The sequence below is a fragment of the Rissa tridactyla genome, chromosome 14 (genome assembly GCF_028500815.1).
Source record: "Rissa tridactyla isolate bRisTri1 chromosome 14, bRisTri1.patW.cur.20221130, whole genome shotgun sequence".
Lineage (NCBI taxonomy): Eukaryota > Metazoa > Chordata > Aves > Charadriiformes > Laridae > Rissa > Rissa tridactyla.
In genome coordinates this window covers 5,660,001-5,677,171 of record NC_071479.1, presented here as the reverse complement: position 1 = coordinate 5,677,171, position 17,171 = coordinate 5,660,001, and the positions used below count along the sequence as shown (strand labels likewise).

General features: G+C 52.8%; 1 protein-coding gene across 3 annotated transcripts in view; it reads right to left on the bottom strand.

The window, feature by feature from the left end:
- Nucleotides 1–15,823: 15,823 nt before the first annotated feature.
- The window catches only part of PBX3 (PBX homeobox 3), a 114,097-nt gene continuing 112,749 nt past the window's right edge, over nucleotides 15,824–17,171 (bottom strand). For all 3 annotated transcript variants that reach the window (XM_054220562.1, XM_054220561.1, XM_054220564.1), the window contains one exon: nucleotides 15,824–17,171. This exon is cut by the window's right edge and continues 230 nt beyond it. The gene's annotated coding sequence lies outside the window, so the exon portion shown is untranslated.

Here is a 17,171-nt window from a genome sequence, read left to right as displayed (position 1 = left end):
AACTGAAAATTTGTACTTGAACCTGACAAACAAAACAACTTGGAAGGAAGTTTCCCAGCTGCAAGTCAGAATATTTATGTCTGCAGATGTAAGGAACATTTCAAAACATTAAACAATTTGCAAAAAAAAAAGCTGCTGTTTTTGGGGTGAGATTGTCTGGTTTACAGACTCTGCTCCACCTTGGTTTTAAAAAACAATGGCTGCAAAAACCAGAGGTGGAGAGAACGGATGTGGACTTCTCTGCTTGTTTGTTTAGGGACAAATTAAATGTTACCTCCTGGAAGATGGTGGTCAAACACCTTTACACGGGAGTGACTCAGGTATGTGCCCCATTAGAAGATCCCTGCGTGGGGGTAATTTCACTCAAGAGCCAGTGCCCTAAGCTCAGAATTTTTCTCCCTGGATTTTCTGCTCTACTTATTCCCACGAGCACAGGCTGGAGAGTAAGGACGTGGCCGTACACAAAAACCCAGGCATTAGGGACGGACGCTTTCTGCAGCCAGAGCCACGCGCTGGGCTGGCAGGAGCAGCCTCTTCTCTGAGGACACCAAGAGCTCACATAGAATCACAGAATGGTTTGGGTTGGAAGGGTCCTTAAAGCCCACCCAGTGCCACCCCTGCCCTGGGCAGGGACACCTCCCACCAGCCCAGGTTGCTCCAAGCCCCGTCCAACCTGGCCTTGAACCCCTCCAGGGATGGGGCAGCCACAGCTTCTCTGGGCAACCCGGGCCAGGGACTCACCACCCTCACAGCAAAGGATTTCTGAGGGTGGTGAGACAATGATGAGACACCACTTCGTGGGCAGCAAAATCTCTCCAAGGTACCAGCTTCCCCCGTGTGTCCCCCCGTCCTAGCGCAGAGAAGCGAAGGGTTACGTGATGCAGCTCCTGGTCTTGTTATTGCTGCTCACACCAAAAATGTTGCTCTCTTCTGCCACTGCTGCTCCAGAGAGCCAGGGAGAGGGGGCAGCTCCAGACCCCCGGGCAGAAAACAGCCCTGTTTTGGGCAGCGCCAACTCCCGTTCCCGTGTCCCTGCAGGGTCCCGAGCCCCGGGCAGGGACCCCTCCTCTCCGCACAGCTCAGGGTGGCTGTGGGCCACAGCGACGGCAGCGGTGCGGGTGCGTCTGCACTGTGTCCGAGCCCTGGCCGGGGGAAGGAGGCCGTGACGTCTGTCACAGAGAATGAAATCTCTGGGCCAAAGAGAAAGAAAAAAGGAGGAGAGAAGAGACTGGTGTCAAAACTGAAGGAGAAAACTTTGGGTGGAGGGTTTTTTTTTGTTGCATGACACATATAAAGCTAAAAGTTATTGGAAAGCCCCTCAGCAGAGCTGCCGAGGGGACAGAGGTGGCAGCTAGCGCAGCGCACACTCCGGTGCGTGCCCAGTCCCACAGCCCCGGGATGGGGACCTGGAACGGGGGCTCAGGCACAGGCTGCCAGCCAGGCACGGCACTGTGTGCCCACCCAGGAAACAATTAATTTGTAGAGTAGCCAAACATTTGCTTTTGCATTTTGTTTTCAATGAAAAAAAAGCTTATTCCAAAGTGAAGATTCTCTCCAAAAAGTAGTGTCTTTCAAGATTCTTTTTGTTCCAAATTTTGTGGATCTAGATCTGGGCTTTGGCATTGCTTTTTTTTTCCTCTTTGAAAAGTCTCCTCCTTCCTCCTAAGTGAGAACCGGATGAAAAAGCATGGAAGCAGGGTAAGTAAAAAACTGAGGTTTTTTTGAAATCCTTAAGGGAAAGCCCACAGAAGATACACCTGGAGCTGCACGGGTGTGCAGAGATTCCATGGGAGGAGTCGCTCCCGCGCGTGTTCTGGGGTGGGACCCTCAGCCCTGGCCTGAAGCTGAGACCTCTCAACCCCCCAGCAGCCCTCTGGCCTGGCCAGTGGCTTGCACGAGCCGAGCCATGCTGGTGTTGGTGCTGCAGAGCTGGTGGCTGGGCCCTCCCGCGCCACAGAGTGACATGAATTAGCGTATGACAGTGACAGAAAATGGAAAAGAATGGCCCCGCAAATGCAGTTACAAGAGAAAGGCAAATTGATTTAGTGGACATATGAGTATTTTTGAGAGAGAAAGCAAGAGAGCTGCCTGACATATTCCAAGATACCCTACGATTGCTTCTCTTAAGGAGATGTCATTCAGATTTTCCTGAACTAGCCTTTAAATTACAGTTCTATAAATAGATAGGACACTGGCAGTATTTACAGTATGAGCATCAGGTGAAAAACTACAGCTTCTGCAGCGTCTGCTCATCTCACCTTGTATCTGCCCTGCTGGAGGTTAACTCTTATTTCCATGTTAATGCCGTCTCAATCCCAATGACTGCCATTTGTCAAATTAACATTCATTTCAACAACCCAAAAGTGAGAGCTTTTAAACATTAATTCACAACTATGAGCTCTTCTCAGCACATTATTATGTTACTGTGATGAAACAAACTGCCTATGGAAAGATATAGATCCTACTGGAAATGTTGGCACTGCAGAGGAGAGAGGAAGCCCATTACGGAGGCAGAGCTAATGCGGGCTCCCGTGGCGAGGGCAGAGGCGCCGGCGCTGGCAGAGGTGGAAATAAGCGCAGCCGGGAGCCGCGGAGCTGCTGCTGCGGCGGGCGCTGCTCCAGCGGGGCGTCCCCGGGCCTCCCGCACGGGTCCCTGCGAGGCGCGAGGTCCAGAGCCCCCCGCCCCAGTCTGGGAACGCGGCGTTGCCACGCTCGAGGGCTTCCTCTCCTTCCTGCACCGCGTTCCCGGGAAGCGGCTTGCTGAGCACCGGTCCTGCAGCTACGCTAGCATGAGTATTTCCAAGGCGAGAGATTACCATCTGAAACATTTAAATCTGTGCTATTTTGAGTCTGCAATTATTCCAGCTCTCACGATGACTGATCAATGTGCTGTCTCCGATTAATAAGACAAATTAGGGGAAGGGCATTCCTATGACAATGGCTGACGAGAGCCGCTGCCGCCGCGTCCTGGGGCGCGTGTGGGTGCGGACAAAGGCAGGAAGCGGCGCCAGCGCCCAGCATCCCTTGGGACATCCCTTGCATGGAGCCGTCCTTCTCCCAGAACACGTGCGCTTCCCTCCTGCACAGGTAGCAAAGCCCGTGGCCTCATCACTGCCCCTCTGCTGCCAGCCTTGAGGGAGGACCCACAGCACTTCCAAAAAAATGCCATGTTCAAGAGCAGCAAGGCACATACAGTTCCTGCAGCCACGCGCCCCACAGCCCCTGCTCGGAGCACCCAGCGGGTGAAGTGGGACATGCCGGACACGGAGGGAAACCTGCCACCCTTTAGCTTGTGAACACGGACAGCCCCTTGCCATGTGCGGAGGCCGCCGGCCGCTCCCTGTGGCCTCGGTGCTGCACGTGACGCTGGGCAGAGCTCCGTCCCCTCCATCACCCTCCTGCACATCGGGCACGGCGCGGTCCAGGCTGTCCCCAGGGGCTGGTATTGTCCCCGCTCCCACTGGCCTGCCCTGGGACCCTCCCGACACCTCATCCCTCCCATCCTGTTTTCCAGAGCATAGTTTTCGTTTTAATCGCCTGAAGAGAGGAGCTGAGCTGACGAGGCATCTCAGTGGTGCATGCCAACGGTGCAGCAGAACAGGATTTCCTCTTGCCTCTCAGAACGGAACCAGGGGCTGAGACCGGAGGGTTCACTGGGGACACTAAAGGTGCAGTTTCCCCTCCCGAACCGATCCCTGTGCCCGCTGCGGGTCCCATGGGGGTCTGCTGTGGGTGGGTGCTGCTGCGTGGGGGCACAGCCGGGCTCACCCACCAAACCCCCTCTGCAGGCGCTGCCGCGGCCCCGGCGCAGGGCTTGGAACAGGCGGAACCTCAGGCTGGCGGGAGGAAAATAAATGTGCTCAACAGGCTGGTGAGCGGCTCAGCCCAGAACCTGCTGTTTGACGCTTATTTAGGAGGCTGGGACTGGTGGGGAGGACAGGACACCAGGCAGGGCCAAAAAGTGCTGCCGTCCCACGTGCCCGGAGGGTGCGGGATGCTGGCTCTGCCAGGGCAGGGGCAGGAGCTCATCCTGCACCCGGGTGAGCTGCCACCCTCCCACCTGCCCGAAGCCGCCGTGGGCATGGCAGGCACCTCGGGGCTCTCTGCCCCACGGCACCGGGGCCAGCAGCACCGGTCCCACATCTGTTCTCCTGATTTTCCTGAGGTTCTATCCCCCCAAATAAGCAAAGACAGATACCTACAACTCAACTGCATCTAGAATAATACATGGCTCCTAACTGAATACAAGGCTGTAATTCAATCAAGATGTTCTGCTGACACTATAAACTGGGAGAGCAGCTCAAAGCAGCGTGTATAAATGCCAGCAAAACCCCGAGACTGAATTACAGCTGTACTGTTGCACCAGACACCGTCGTGGCTCAAACACAGGGGAACAAAGTCCTCTTTGTTAAACTAATTATTTTAATACATATAAGGAAAGGACAGAAAGGACCTGTTAAATATTTACCGTTTCAGGCCTGTTCTTCATAGGACATTTTTTCGCATGTTGTTGATATAAGCTGTAATGTGCAGCAGTTAAATCTGCCTATAAAAACGGAAAGGTTTGAAGTGTGCATGACATATTTCAGGGGGACTGGGTGACTCAGGGGGTTGGTAATGGAGCACGCAGCCTTTCACCTCTGGAGCGCTGGTTTGAATCCAAAAGCCATTACCATCTGGAGGTCGTTTGGCCGCATCCCTGTTACGAGTTGGGCTGTTCTCGGTCCTAATGACCAAGCTCTCACGTGGTGAAAGGGTCCCCCGTGCTGGCACGGTGCCTGGCCATCCTGTCAGAGGGGCTCGGGAGGGCAGGGGAAGGGGCTCGAGCTCTCCCTGCTGCTTTCGGGAGCCCTGGGACAAACACTGCTGGGGACAGGAGAGGAGAGCTCATGAGACCCCCAAAACCAGTGAGTCCTCCTGACACCAGGAGGGGCCAGCTGGGGAGCACCCAAGCAGTGGTGTTGGGGCAGCAGCTCCGGTGAGCACCAGTGTCCCCGTCCCACTGCGGCTCCTGGGGAGTGGATCAGGGGAGCCCGGTGTCCCATCGGCGCAGGCCAGCATGACCAGGGGAACTCGGCACTGAAGGAGAGTTTGGAAAACCCGTTGCCATGGAAACGGCTGTTTGCTGCACGGAAGAGCCTGCCATGGTGCTTGGGCGCTGCCGCCCTGGCGAGGGCACCGCTGGCTGGAGGCACCCACCGCACCGGCGCCCGGCTGGAACACCCCGGGAGGGGACATGGGATGCACCCAGCCCATCTGGCGCGGGCGGCACACGGCTCCTCAGCTCGGCTGGGAGACTCCGGCCGGCAGAAACACAGACCTGCAGGAAAGGTGCAGCAATGCCTGAAAGTGCTGGGGACATGTTGTTGCCCACCTGGCAGCAGACAACAGGGACCCCTGACCACTGAGACCCCCGGCTCTGAGCTGCTCCAAGGGTCCCTCGACACCCTGTGTCCGGAGTTCGCCTGTACTCAAAGCAACAACTTGCAGAGCAGCCCTTCGGGTGCCGGGCAGCCTGGGCAGGGAGCTCACCGGGCGCTGCCAGGAGCCCAGCGCTGCTCTGTGGGGCGGCCACCGCACGCTCCTGGCCACCAAGACCCCGCGAGTGTGTCCCACCAGCAGCGGTGGCACCACAGCCTCCTGGTGACATCTCCTGATGGCTGACCCTCTCCACGAAGATTAATGGAAAGCGTCTGCCTCCGATGGTGCTGCCGATTCAGTCTGTCTGGCTGCTAAGAAAATGAGACCTCTGTCCCCAGCCCACCGCGGGGAAAAGGCTTCATCCGTGCCCCAAAAGGGACAGAGGCTGCTCGGGGTGGGGCTTTTCCTAAGGAGAGCTCAAATTCTGTAGATCTCAGCAAAAACTGTGGGAAGAACTCAGATACGCAGAAAGCACTGATTTTCCACGTGGATGCATTGCCATTAGCCCTGCCCATTAATTAGAATAATGCTAATTGTTATGATAATGATGATTATATACACTACTTCATATTTACTGAGATTGGAAATATTTAAAACAAACCCTTGCAAAAGCTGCGTGCTTTTATCAAAGCCAGTAACGTCTTAGATAACATTTTTAAATGCCAAATTTTCTATGAAAACGTATATTTATATCAACAAAATTAAATTTCAGCTTAAGCTTCTTATTATAAATAAAAGAAAATAAGTCAATAAAACAATAAATATCTAACTGAATGAAGCAGAAATTATATCCAATTATATTTTCTTTAAAACCCAATTTATCTGCCAATATTTTCTTTAAATGCTCATGTTACTTTTTCACTTACTAACAATAAATGCCTGGATGCATTTCAAAGTGGTGCCTTTTCTATTATTTCATTTCCTGGAGTCCTCGGCTTGAAAGGACATTAATAGCACACTATAAATAAAAAAAAAAAAGTTACTTAAGGATTTACAGCTGAGGATTTCTATGGAAACAAACCGAAGAGGGGAGTTTGCATCAGTGTGGGGGTGGTGGATGGAAACAAAGAGCACGCACTGAAAATAGAAAAGAAAGTTCAGCTGCCACATGGCAACCCGGGGGCCTCCTACCTGCGCCCGGGCTTTGCGTCCCGGGGGGTCACCCGGGGCGGCGGGGTCGGGGTACCCAAGGGAGGGGGCGCCCTCCTGGCGTACCGTGGGGCTGCTCTGGCACAGGGACACCCGCGGGAGAGCGGACGGTTTGGGGTGCTGGGAGGGAGCTGCTGCTGGGGCCCCTGCCTCTGCCTGAGACAAGAGTCACGGTAAGGCCACAGGGGCGATCCTGCCCGCTGGGATGCTGCGGGTCACTGGGACACCACAGGACACCACGGGACACCGGGATGCAGCAGGCTTGGAGCATCTTTGCCCTCCCTGCCCATGTCCCGTGCTCTGAGCGTCTGAGCATCAGCCGGCGGCGAGGAACGACTCCATCACCAGCCCTCTTGCAAATGGGAAGTGGATTTCCAAGTGAGAGGGACCAAAATGACTTGCATAACATAGGGAACAATTCAACAATCAAAAAATCTTTCACCACTTAATAGGATTTTATAAATTGAATTATCTCTTTAAGCGCTGACAGTCCTAGCCTATCAATCAATTAAGGGATGCCAGGCTCGAGCCTACAGCCTCACTTGGTGGGAGCGCGCTGCTCTCGGTGTGCTGCTCTGGAGGCACCTCGCTCTTTGGACAGCCCCCAGACCCCCATGAAGGCCAGGCAGTGCCGGGGGTGGGGGGCTCCCTCCGCCCGTGGCAACAGTCCCTGGGACAGCACAGCCTCCCGATCGGGGCCACGTCTGGGACACATGGCGAGAGGCAGCACCCAGGGCCTCGTCGGAAGACACGGGGTCAGCCAGGCCCCTGCCCGGCATTGGCACCCCACAAACAGATGAGTACGTCGCATGCAAGGGGGACACGAGCAGAGCCCGCAGCCTCCGACCCCCAGCCCAGGCACCTGCCCCGCGCGCTGCAGGCTGCCGGCCAGCGAGGCTCTTCTCTGAAGGGCACGGAAATGGGCTCTTCTCTCCAGCACAAGCTGCAAACCCAGTGCCCCACAACACTGCTGACTGGGGTGTTTCCACCACATGATGACGTCTGAACTCGAGTTTTTTTTTCCACTGTCCTTGCTCATGGCCAGCCCCAGCACGTGTGGTGTTTCACTGCTGAATTACGAGCTGCAAAAAAGGATGAAGGAGCTTGTAAAGAAACATGTTTTCCAGCCTTAATTATTCGTTCTGGATATGTTTTGCAGCTAAAATGTCCTGTCGGTTCTTTATAACTTGCACTCGCGGCAGCTGCTGGGCAGTGGGCACGGCACATCTGTGAGGTCGGGCCAAGGGGGCCGAATCCAGCTCTCTCCTTCCTGGAGCCAGACAAACCCAGGGACGGGCAGAGGCCCTGGGTGACCCCTTTGTCACAAGTACAGTCTTTTTTGGTAACTTTCGTTTAGGTTCCTGCAATTTGCCTCTCCGCACTAAGTGCGTATTAATGCAGTAGGTGAAGCTTGCATTATTGATGGCATGTAGGACCAGGTGTTCACAGACGAAAGGTTAGTTTATTAATCCACTGGGAGACCTTATGAAAAACAAATTCAGGTAAACAACATATTTTTCTTGACTGCTTTTCAAGATTTAAGGCAGGGATCCTGTTCTCTGAGTCTCTTTGACGCATTTCCATTGCACTCTGTTATTACATTCTTCAAAAAAGAGAGATTGCTTCTCGTGCCACGTTCTGGGGAGGGAGAAACCTAATTGAATCTGCTGCCCGTGTGCACTGGACAGCATCTCCTTCCCAGTTATGGATGGTCTTCAGAGTTACTAAAACACACGGTCAGGCCTATTTGAAAGACATTTTTCTGCGAGGGGACCTGCAGTATCAATGCTGTACCCCCTCCTTTCTCGGCCTCGGGCAGCCTGTGTCCACCAGCCCCGGCCTCTCCAGTTTTGTGCCCACAGGACCCAGCGCTCCCGTTCCTGCAGCCGCTTCTTCTGCACCAGGAGCAAGTTTCATTGCGGCTCTTTGTCTGCCAAGCGGTGGTGGGGAAAGGGGTTTCCAAGTGAACCCTCCTGCGTGTCCCCCTCCGGCGAGGGGCTGTGGTGGTGAGGGGCTCTCGGGGCTGACACTGATGCCTCACACCCCCTGTGTCCCCGCAGTGCCACCTCCCTCCCCTCCCAGCACCGCCCCGGCACCGCGGGCAGCCAGGCTTGGCAGGGCAAAGCCACCAACGCGGAGGTCACTGCTGAGACTGATGGACGTCCCGGCGCTGCCGGGAGGGACCATCTCACGCGTGGCTGCCTTGGGTCCAGCAGGAAAAAGGCGGGGGCTCATCTGGGGAGGAATCGGGCAGCGGCGTGCGGGCACGGCGTGGGGCTGGCTCAGCCCTGCTGCCCTTTCCCTCTGCTTCTCACTTAACCTCGGAGCATGGTGCTCCCGGTGCCCTGTGTATGACCACTGGAACTTGATTAAGCACTGAACTTTAATTAATTGACTGGCTTGGAGTAATAAGGTTTGCCGATTCACTTTGCCACACGAAGAAGTGAATAGTTAATTTACACGAACTGTCAGGTGTGAGGGCTGCCATGGTGCAAAGAGCCGCTCTCCTCCACCTCAAAGGAGGAGACCACACGGGGGGCCTGCCCCCCCTGCCCAGCCCCTGTGCCCCCTCCACTGCCGACACGCATCCTGGACCCCCCCAAAATCCCATCCCCGTGGCTGGAGATTCTGCAAGCAGGCAAAGCTGCAGCGCTCAGCACCCAGCTCCGGCTGAGCCGTCGGGGAGTCTCCTGTGCCCCGCTGGGTGCTGGGGACCCTTGGGGACCCTGCCGGCACCCCCTGGCCACCGCTCAGCCCGTGCTGCCGCTCCCGAGGGGAGAGTGCCGGCAGCAGGGCTTTGCCGTCAGTCACGCACGATTCACCGCTACTGGCATTTCCCCGCCAGCAGTCAGGGAAGCTCTCCAAATGTCAGCTTCCCATCCAGCTCAATTATTTCCACCCCGCGCCCGCGCGAATAAAGGTTACAAGGTAAATCCCCCCTGCCCAGGCGTGCCACGGTGCCGAGCCGCCGTGGCCGGCGAGGGGCCGCACATGTAGAACAGGCTTCCTGGCCACAGCGGGCTGGGAGCAGGAGGGCAGCACACCGGGAGCACGCGCCCTGCCTGTTCCTTCAGCGTGCATCTTCTGCTCTTTAAATTGATTGGCACTTTCTATTTGAGGAAAAATGAGTTCTTAAAATTGAAATACTGGTTATTGTTATGGTAATACAGCGAGGCTGCGGCAGGAGAGATTTTAAGATACAAAAAAGGTTAGTTTAAATCAAGCGACTGATAGGTGAGTCTATATAAAGTACTCAGGACTAATGAGTTCAGAGGTATCTACGTATTGGGTCTGGCCCCCTTAATGCTGCTGATTCAAGCGGTGGGTGCAGGTAATAACCAAGATAACCTGAGGCCTCTGAGATCATTATTGCTTTATCACGTTTTGTATAAAATATTTTCGGCCTCATTTAGGATGTCAGCCTCTATCAAACGTTTCCTTGCATTAAGAGCGTGATGCATCCCCGTGGTGCCGGCGTACCTGGCACCCTCGCCGTCTGCTGAGGGAGAAGCACTCGGGGCGCCCGGGAACCCTCTTCGGGGGACGAGGCGCTAAGCAGAAGATTTATGAATAATGTAACGAAAAAAGTACCAAGCCCATATTAGCACGACATAGTGACTGATTTCCAACATATGTTATTGCTTTCTCTCATCTTTACCTGAAATTAGCAATTTAGAGTCCATACCTTTATTTGGAAAATAATAGTACACACAGAATTATAAAAGTTTAATAAGCTCTCAGTAAAATGAAAAATGAGTGGTTATGATATTGTCTAACACTTTCAAATGTGTTTATTAATTCATGTTTTAAATCATAAGTTTCATGCTGCAGGAGAGTCATACACAGCAATAAGCAAGTTTTAAAATATTAATGAATAAACAATATTTCTCTATTGAAATATAACATGCTTCTTTGAACAATGTACCACCGGTAATAAATCACAAGCAGCAGAAAATTGCATTTCGTATTTAATACAACTTGAACTCTGCCTTTTTATAAATGATATCTTTTTTGTTTAATTGGCGTCAGTTCAGATCTAGCAGATTGCTAATAAAATTCTGGATTTCCATATTTAATGACGCGTGCTCTTTATGCTGAATTTTACCACAAAAAACACAGCCTTTTATTATGCTAATAGATAGCGTTAATAGGTGATCTCGTATCATGAGCAACGGCCCCGTTTGCTCTCCCGAAGCCTTGCCCGGGCTTGCCGGCAGCGAGCGGCGAGGGAGGCAGCGAGCCGTCCACGGGTGCCAGGCCCTCACTCCGCGGCACGGGGAGCAGCAGCCTCGGCGCGGGGAGCGGTGCCGGTGCCAGAGGAGCTCCCGCCATCTCCCCTTCTGCTTCCCCAAAGGCGGCAGGGCTGGATGCGCTGGGGCCGGAGCCCGCTGCCGGTGTGCCTGCTCCCCTCGGGGTCTGCGCTCTTCTGGAGAAGGGCACCATTGCCCCGGCAGCAGCTTTGCCAGGCGAGCAGTTGGGTGGGCAGCCTCCACGTCGGTGGGGTGGGGACACCACCAGAGATGCCCGGGAGGTGCAGCAAGGGGATGCCCCCCAGCCACTCCAGGTATCCCCCTTCTCCCAGGCTCCATCTCCAGAGGGCTGAGCGTGTCAGGGTGGCGGGAGGAGGAGGGCCCCTTCCCCGCGGGGGGCACTGGCCCGGAGGTGTGCTCCTCGGGGATGCCCGCGGGTCCCCACCACCCCCCCAAAGGGGAGCCACCACCCACCCTAGGAAAGGTGGCTGACGCAGGCGGGACATGGCCACGTGTGCCACGTGCGCACCTGCGGCACCCCTATATGAGCACACACGTCTGCACCCAGGTTACTAGCCACAGAGATGAATTAAATTAATTGGTTTTAATTAGCCTGTGTAAACAAGATCCTTAAATTTGTTGCCACATGAGGGTTTTGGCAGTCTCCAATAAATTAATCCTTTTTATTATATCAATGACAGGGAGATGATCAAATAGGCTTTGATATAGATTTTGGGATTTATCACCTAGTAGCACTCTGATATGCTTGAACTTTTTTTTCCTGCTGCTGCTGCTGGAGGCAAGAACGAGGCTACAAACGGCGTTTGCTTCCCAGCCTGCTCGCAGGCGGAACAAGGGATTTGGCGACAAACGGACAGGGGACGCCAGGGAAACTTTGAAGAAAAGTTTGTCATCGAGATTTGTTGCGAAAGTAGAGTTTTCAGTGGGCAGGGTCACGCAGGGAGAGATGCGGGGGCAAGGGAGATCCTGTAACGAGGAATAGCAATTAGTGTGTCGCGTCAGCGCATCCTGCAGCCAGAGGCTGAGCTAAACCACAGCGCAGTCCCTGGCTTCCCCTCCGACGCCGGGCCATACGGTGCCTTCGCCCCGCCATCCTGCCGGCGAGCAGAGAATGGCGGAGGGGAGAGCTGGGCACTGCAGGCCCCGGGGCGCCGGAGGGCTGGGGGCTCTGGGCTGTGTCCAGCCGGAGCCGGCCGTCCCTGCCGTGCGTAGCCAGGGGTTGCCAAGTGTCCCTTTGCTGGCCGACACCAGGTGCCCAGTCCTCCCCACTGCCTTCCGAGAGGCACGTGTCTGTGGATGGGGGCAGCACCCGGGGCTTTTGGGCTGCACTAAACACGGCATGGTCACTCGTACGGCCTTAGTGAGGGCTACAGGAGCCTCTCAGTTGCCATTTCATGGCAGCAGCAGCTACCCCAAGCCCTCCCGTGCTAATCCTACAGTCCCAGCCTGCACCCATTTCTCTCAGCTCTGGCTCCCCATTAGCCTGCTCTGTGCACATCATTCCTCCCACCGCGCTGAGCCTGGGGGGAGACGGGCTTCACCGACGCTGCGGGACACCTCGGCAGGGCTGGTGTCTGCAGCAGATTTGCTCTGGCATGTCACAGCTGATTTCCCAGCTACTGCTAGGACGCAGCCCAGCACCTACGGCTCGGCTGTCAGCAAAGGTTTTAAATGCCGGCACCATCCTTCCCTGTCACCCGTTGCAGGAAGGTTGAGTGGCTTTGTATTTCAGGTGCACGGGGAAAACACATTTGGCAGCAGAGCAGGGGAGCAGCACCCACGTCCCACCTGGAAAGCCCAGGAGACCAGTTTAGCAGCCGTGCTGTCCCAGGCGTCCCCTCTCCACCACGGGCGCGATGGCCGGGAGCTGCTGCACACAAAACCTTCTCCTGCTCTCTGCCACCAAGGGAAGGATAACTGGATGGGAATTCTAATCATATATTATATTACCGTGTCATATTAGACTAATAAAATCCTAATATGATACAGGAATGGGGAGCATATCATAACTCCTCTGTGGCTAATACAATGCATGCAATAAATCACTCCCAGGGCTTATCCTTAACAATTGTATCAGTGCTTTCTGTGTCATGCTGATAACTCAGTCCCTCTGATCTAATGGTTCACTTTTCTTCACAGTCCATATGGCAGTGACATTAAAGCTAATGAAATAAAATAAAATTTGCCAATCTTTGAAGAATTCCATTCTTTAAAAAGATGTATTTTATTAACACAAACTGGAAACATCTTCAGTTACTCGGAGTTATTTTTATCACGTTGGAAATACATGGCACAGATAGTGGCATCAGCATCTTACACCCAACTCGCGTGTGGTCTTTGCAAAAGACATCGCTACAGGGTAACACCGCGCCGCTCAGCCTAGCACACTTCATGCCAAGTTCGCATCGTCAGCAGAGCTGCCCCTACTGAACCAGTCCCACGGGGCATTGATTTTGCCGTTCCCGAAGGTCACAATCTCCCTGACTCTTCCCTTCCTGGGCTGAGGTTCCTTCGTTGCATCCAAGGCCAGGTACACTGGGCTGAGAGTTTGGTGTCTGAACGCCAGGGAGAGGAGATCATCATCTGCTTTGCTTTTGGCACGTGAAGGTTTGCTTTTCTTCGTAGGGCTGGGAGGGGGCTGCAGGGCTGCTCCCGTCACTCTGCGAGTCACAAACCGGGGTGCGTTTGTCAGAGCACCAGGCACTGTTCCCACCTGGCTGCGGGGCTTCTCACGACCCCTCCTGCAGGACACCCCAGCCACCAGCAGCTCCTCAGTGCAGGTTGGACAGATCTGGGGCTGCTCCCAAAAGTGGCTGGTCCAGCCATGCACAGGGGGGCACCGTGTGTCTCTTCTCCAGACACCTTCATGCCGGTCACAGCCCCGAGATGCACGGTGCACCGATTGATGGTGGTGGGTGCCTTCGTCAGGACGGTGCCAGGCACAGGAGATGGCAATTCCTGGGACCTGCTGCAAATCCCCTGGCTGCTCCCGCGGTGCTCTGTGCGGGCTGGCACCTCCGAGGGCCGGCGGGAGCCACAGCCACGGAGCATGGGGCTGGTGGGCTTTGCTCCTCCACCACCACGGTGCGCAGGGCCGCAGCAGCACCGGTTGCAGTGACACTCACTCATGTGCACCAACAGCTCCAACCTGGGCACGGGGAATCAGGGTTGCGCCACTGAGCAGTCCCACGGGCAGGAGGGCTGAGGGTCTCCTCCCCACGCCAGGGTGGTCATGCGGTGCTGCGGCAGAGGTCCCGCATGGTGGGGGGACTGCGGCCCCTGTCCAGGGTGCGTGCGCGGAGCAGGGATCCTTGCACGAGTCACTGTTCCTGCACAACACTCTGATGGCCCTTCGGGGTGCAGCTACTGGGTGAAACACAATACCATCAACAGCATGATCCTAATACTGGTGCTTGCAGTAAACCTTTCTGATGTGTGATCAAGCCTCAAGGACAAGATGTTTATTATTTGCCATGTAACCACGTGGCTGTTCTCCAATGTAAGGAAAGGCCAAATTGCACTTGTAATTCAAAGGGACCCAAAGCCTTAATGCTGTAAAGAAGCACGCTAATGATGCCCAGCGGGCGCGGGGCATGCAAGTGCGGCCCAAAGGTTGTTGATGGCCTTCCTATGAACCTCCTCAGTGTGTGACAGGTCCTTGCCTGTGGCCAGCGGAGATGTGATCAAGATGAGGGACGTCTGTGTGTTCATTACGCTGCCTACGCCTCCACTGACACACTTTACATTTAAAATACTGTTTCCATTGAGCTGGAGCATAAACACCGAGCGTGTGGACTTGGGGAGCTCCATTAGCAAATGCAAATCATTCAGTGCTTTGTCCTCCGCATACAGAAGTCTTCGGAAGTCCACGGTCCCCATCTGCCCCAACTCTCGTTAACTGATAATGAAGGCTTTGCAATGCATGTCTAGTTATTTACTTATTTGTTTAAATGCACCACCTGTAGTGAAAGAAGCAATGTTCAATTCTAAAACTGATCGAGAAGATGTGTCTGCTCCGAAACACGAGCAGAAGCAGTAACTGGTACTCGAGGGCACGCGGGAAGTGGAGGGAGAAGACAGCGGCTGCGGTCCTGGGGCTGAGACCGGGTAAACAAAGGTATTTTACAAAATAACCTGATACAAGAATTGTTGATAAGAAAAGCTGACCCACAATCCAATTGAATCATGCAAATAATCGTTTAGTCACCAAAACAACAGCTAAAGGCTTGAACAGCTGAGTGGAAAGGACCGGTGATGGGCAGGCGGCTCCTGGGAGCACAGGTGGCCTGGGCTCAGCCGCACGCGGGCTGGTAGTGAGCGCTCGCCCTCCTCCTGCCTAGCTACACTAACCCGAGGAGTAAGTAGTTATATTTATCAAAGACCATTTGCTGCAAGTGATTAACGTTAATTTGATTTCCTGTGAGTCAATTTCCTTGAGATATGGTAAATAGGCTATTACCTGTTATTGACCTTTACTTTATTAAAAAGATTTAAAATTAGCATTTATATATATACGTCCTTCCAAAAAAGTTTTTTTAATAAAGAAAAATATTTTTATAATCAGATTATACTTGCTAGCTGAGGCTGTAGTTCCAAAGTTAATGTTAAATAAAGATGGTAATTAAGAGTGAATATGATGATGATTTTTAAACTCATCTAAAGGACAGTCCCCTTCCTTTGCCTCCACTTGAATTTTTGCTCCCGAGCAGAGCCGGGTGGAAGCGGAGGCAGGGGCTGGCGGGGGCAGCCTGCGGGTGGGAAGCCTCTGCCCTGCAGGCACTGCTCCTGCTCCTGCTCCTGCTCCTGCTCCTGCCAGGACGCACCTCTCCCAGGATTTCCAACCTTCTCCAGGCAAGAGGGCACAACGACCTACTGGTATTTAAAGAAATGCTCAGCTCCTGCTTCGTGACAGCTTGCACTTCTGGTGGCCTACTCATCTCCTAGGTCTGACTTAAACTGAGCAGGAAGAAATTACGTCAACGTTTGATCATTAAAGCAAAAAGTTTATTCATGTTTGAAACTACATATAACTACCACGAGGAAGACTTTTCAATCCAGGGTGTAATCCAGTTAGAAAGTAACACGAAACGGTTTAATACATTAGAATCACTGCCACAAATTATTTTCATGACTCAATCAGTTTCAGAATCGCATACAATACAAAAGAGAGAAAGAAAGGGCCCCCTGTTACACAGGGGGAAATATACAGTACTGAATACTGAAGTCTGTATGCATTACAATTAGTTGTTGGTTTTTGCGTGGATTAGTAACAAGATGAAGAACATTCAAAATGTTTCTCAGTATTTACAACAGTTTCACTGTTTTGTGTTAAACCTAAGACCCCATGTTTCCACTTCCGCTTCTTTAAAAGTTGCCAATGCAACCCTGATTCTTTGAAAAGATTACAATGTACATTACATCTCATGGGGAAACAAAGAGTTAATTACAAGATGCAAAAAGATAAGAAAGAGACAAACTACAGCGTGAGTATCGTTCAGAGGTAGTAAGTGAGCACTCTAAGCTACAGAACATGTTGAAAGTCTATTGGTTTGTATGAGTTCGCATGAGGTAATAAAGCTGTGTTTGATTGGTGAGATGTATAAATACTCTTTTGCTACACTATGTACAACACTCCATATGATGGTGCTTTTTCCTTTGCTTTTTTCCTTTGTTTGTTTGTTTGTGGTTTGCTGCCAAGAAGAGGTAACGAGTCTTGGCAGGCGTGTGCAGCACCTAGCTCGTACTGTAAAACCCCGGGTCTTGGCTTTCACAGAGATCAGCAGCAAGTGTCTTCATCTCCTAAGAACACCCTATGGCCGGTGTCGAAACACAGAGAGGAGACGCGGGGTCCGGGTTGTTTTAGCAAGAAAAGATGCTCCTGGTTTCCAATCTAATTTGTAAGACAATAGATCACAACAAAAATGTGACGAATAAGGATTCTTAAACACAGCCATTGTTAACCAAAATAACCGAACAGCTCTTTTTATTCCAACTCTATAAGAGATATGAAAAGATTAAACACAATCAAAGTCTGCAATTCATTTCGACTCTCCATGGAAATATGCACGAAGTTAAATTTAGGTGAGGTGTTTCTTTGTGTCTGCTCTTGCTATTGAGGTTAAGCTTGTCCTGTACTTTTACCCTTAAGGCCAAGTAATTGGCAACTGTTAGACCAACATCGTTAAAACTGCTGATAATAAATTATGATAAAATAGTTACAGGGCTATAAACAATGCTAAATCTTGGCCTAATTGGATAAAGTGCTTTTTAACATTGTGTGTTTTAAGTATAAATACAAATGATTATGATACCTTTAAAAAACAGATTTAC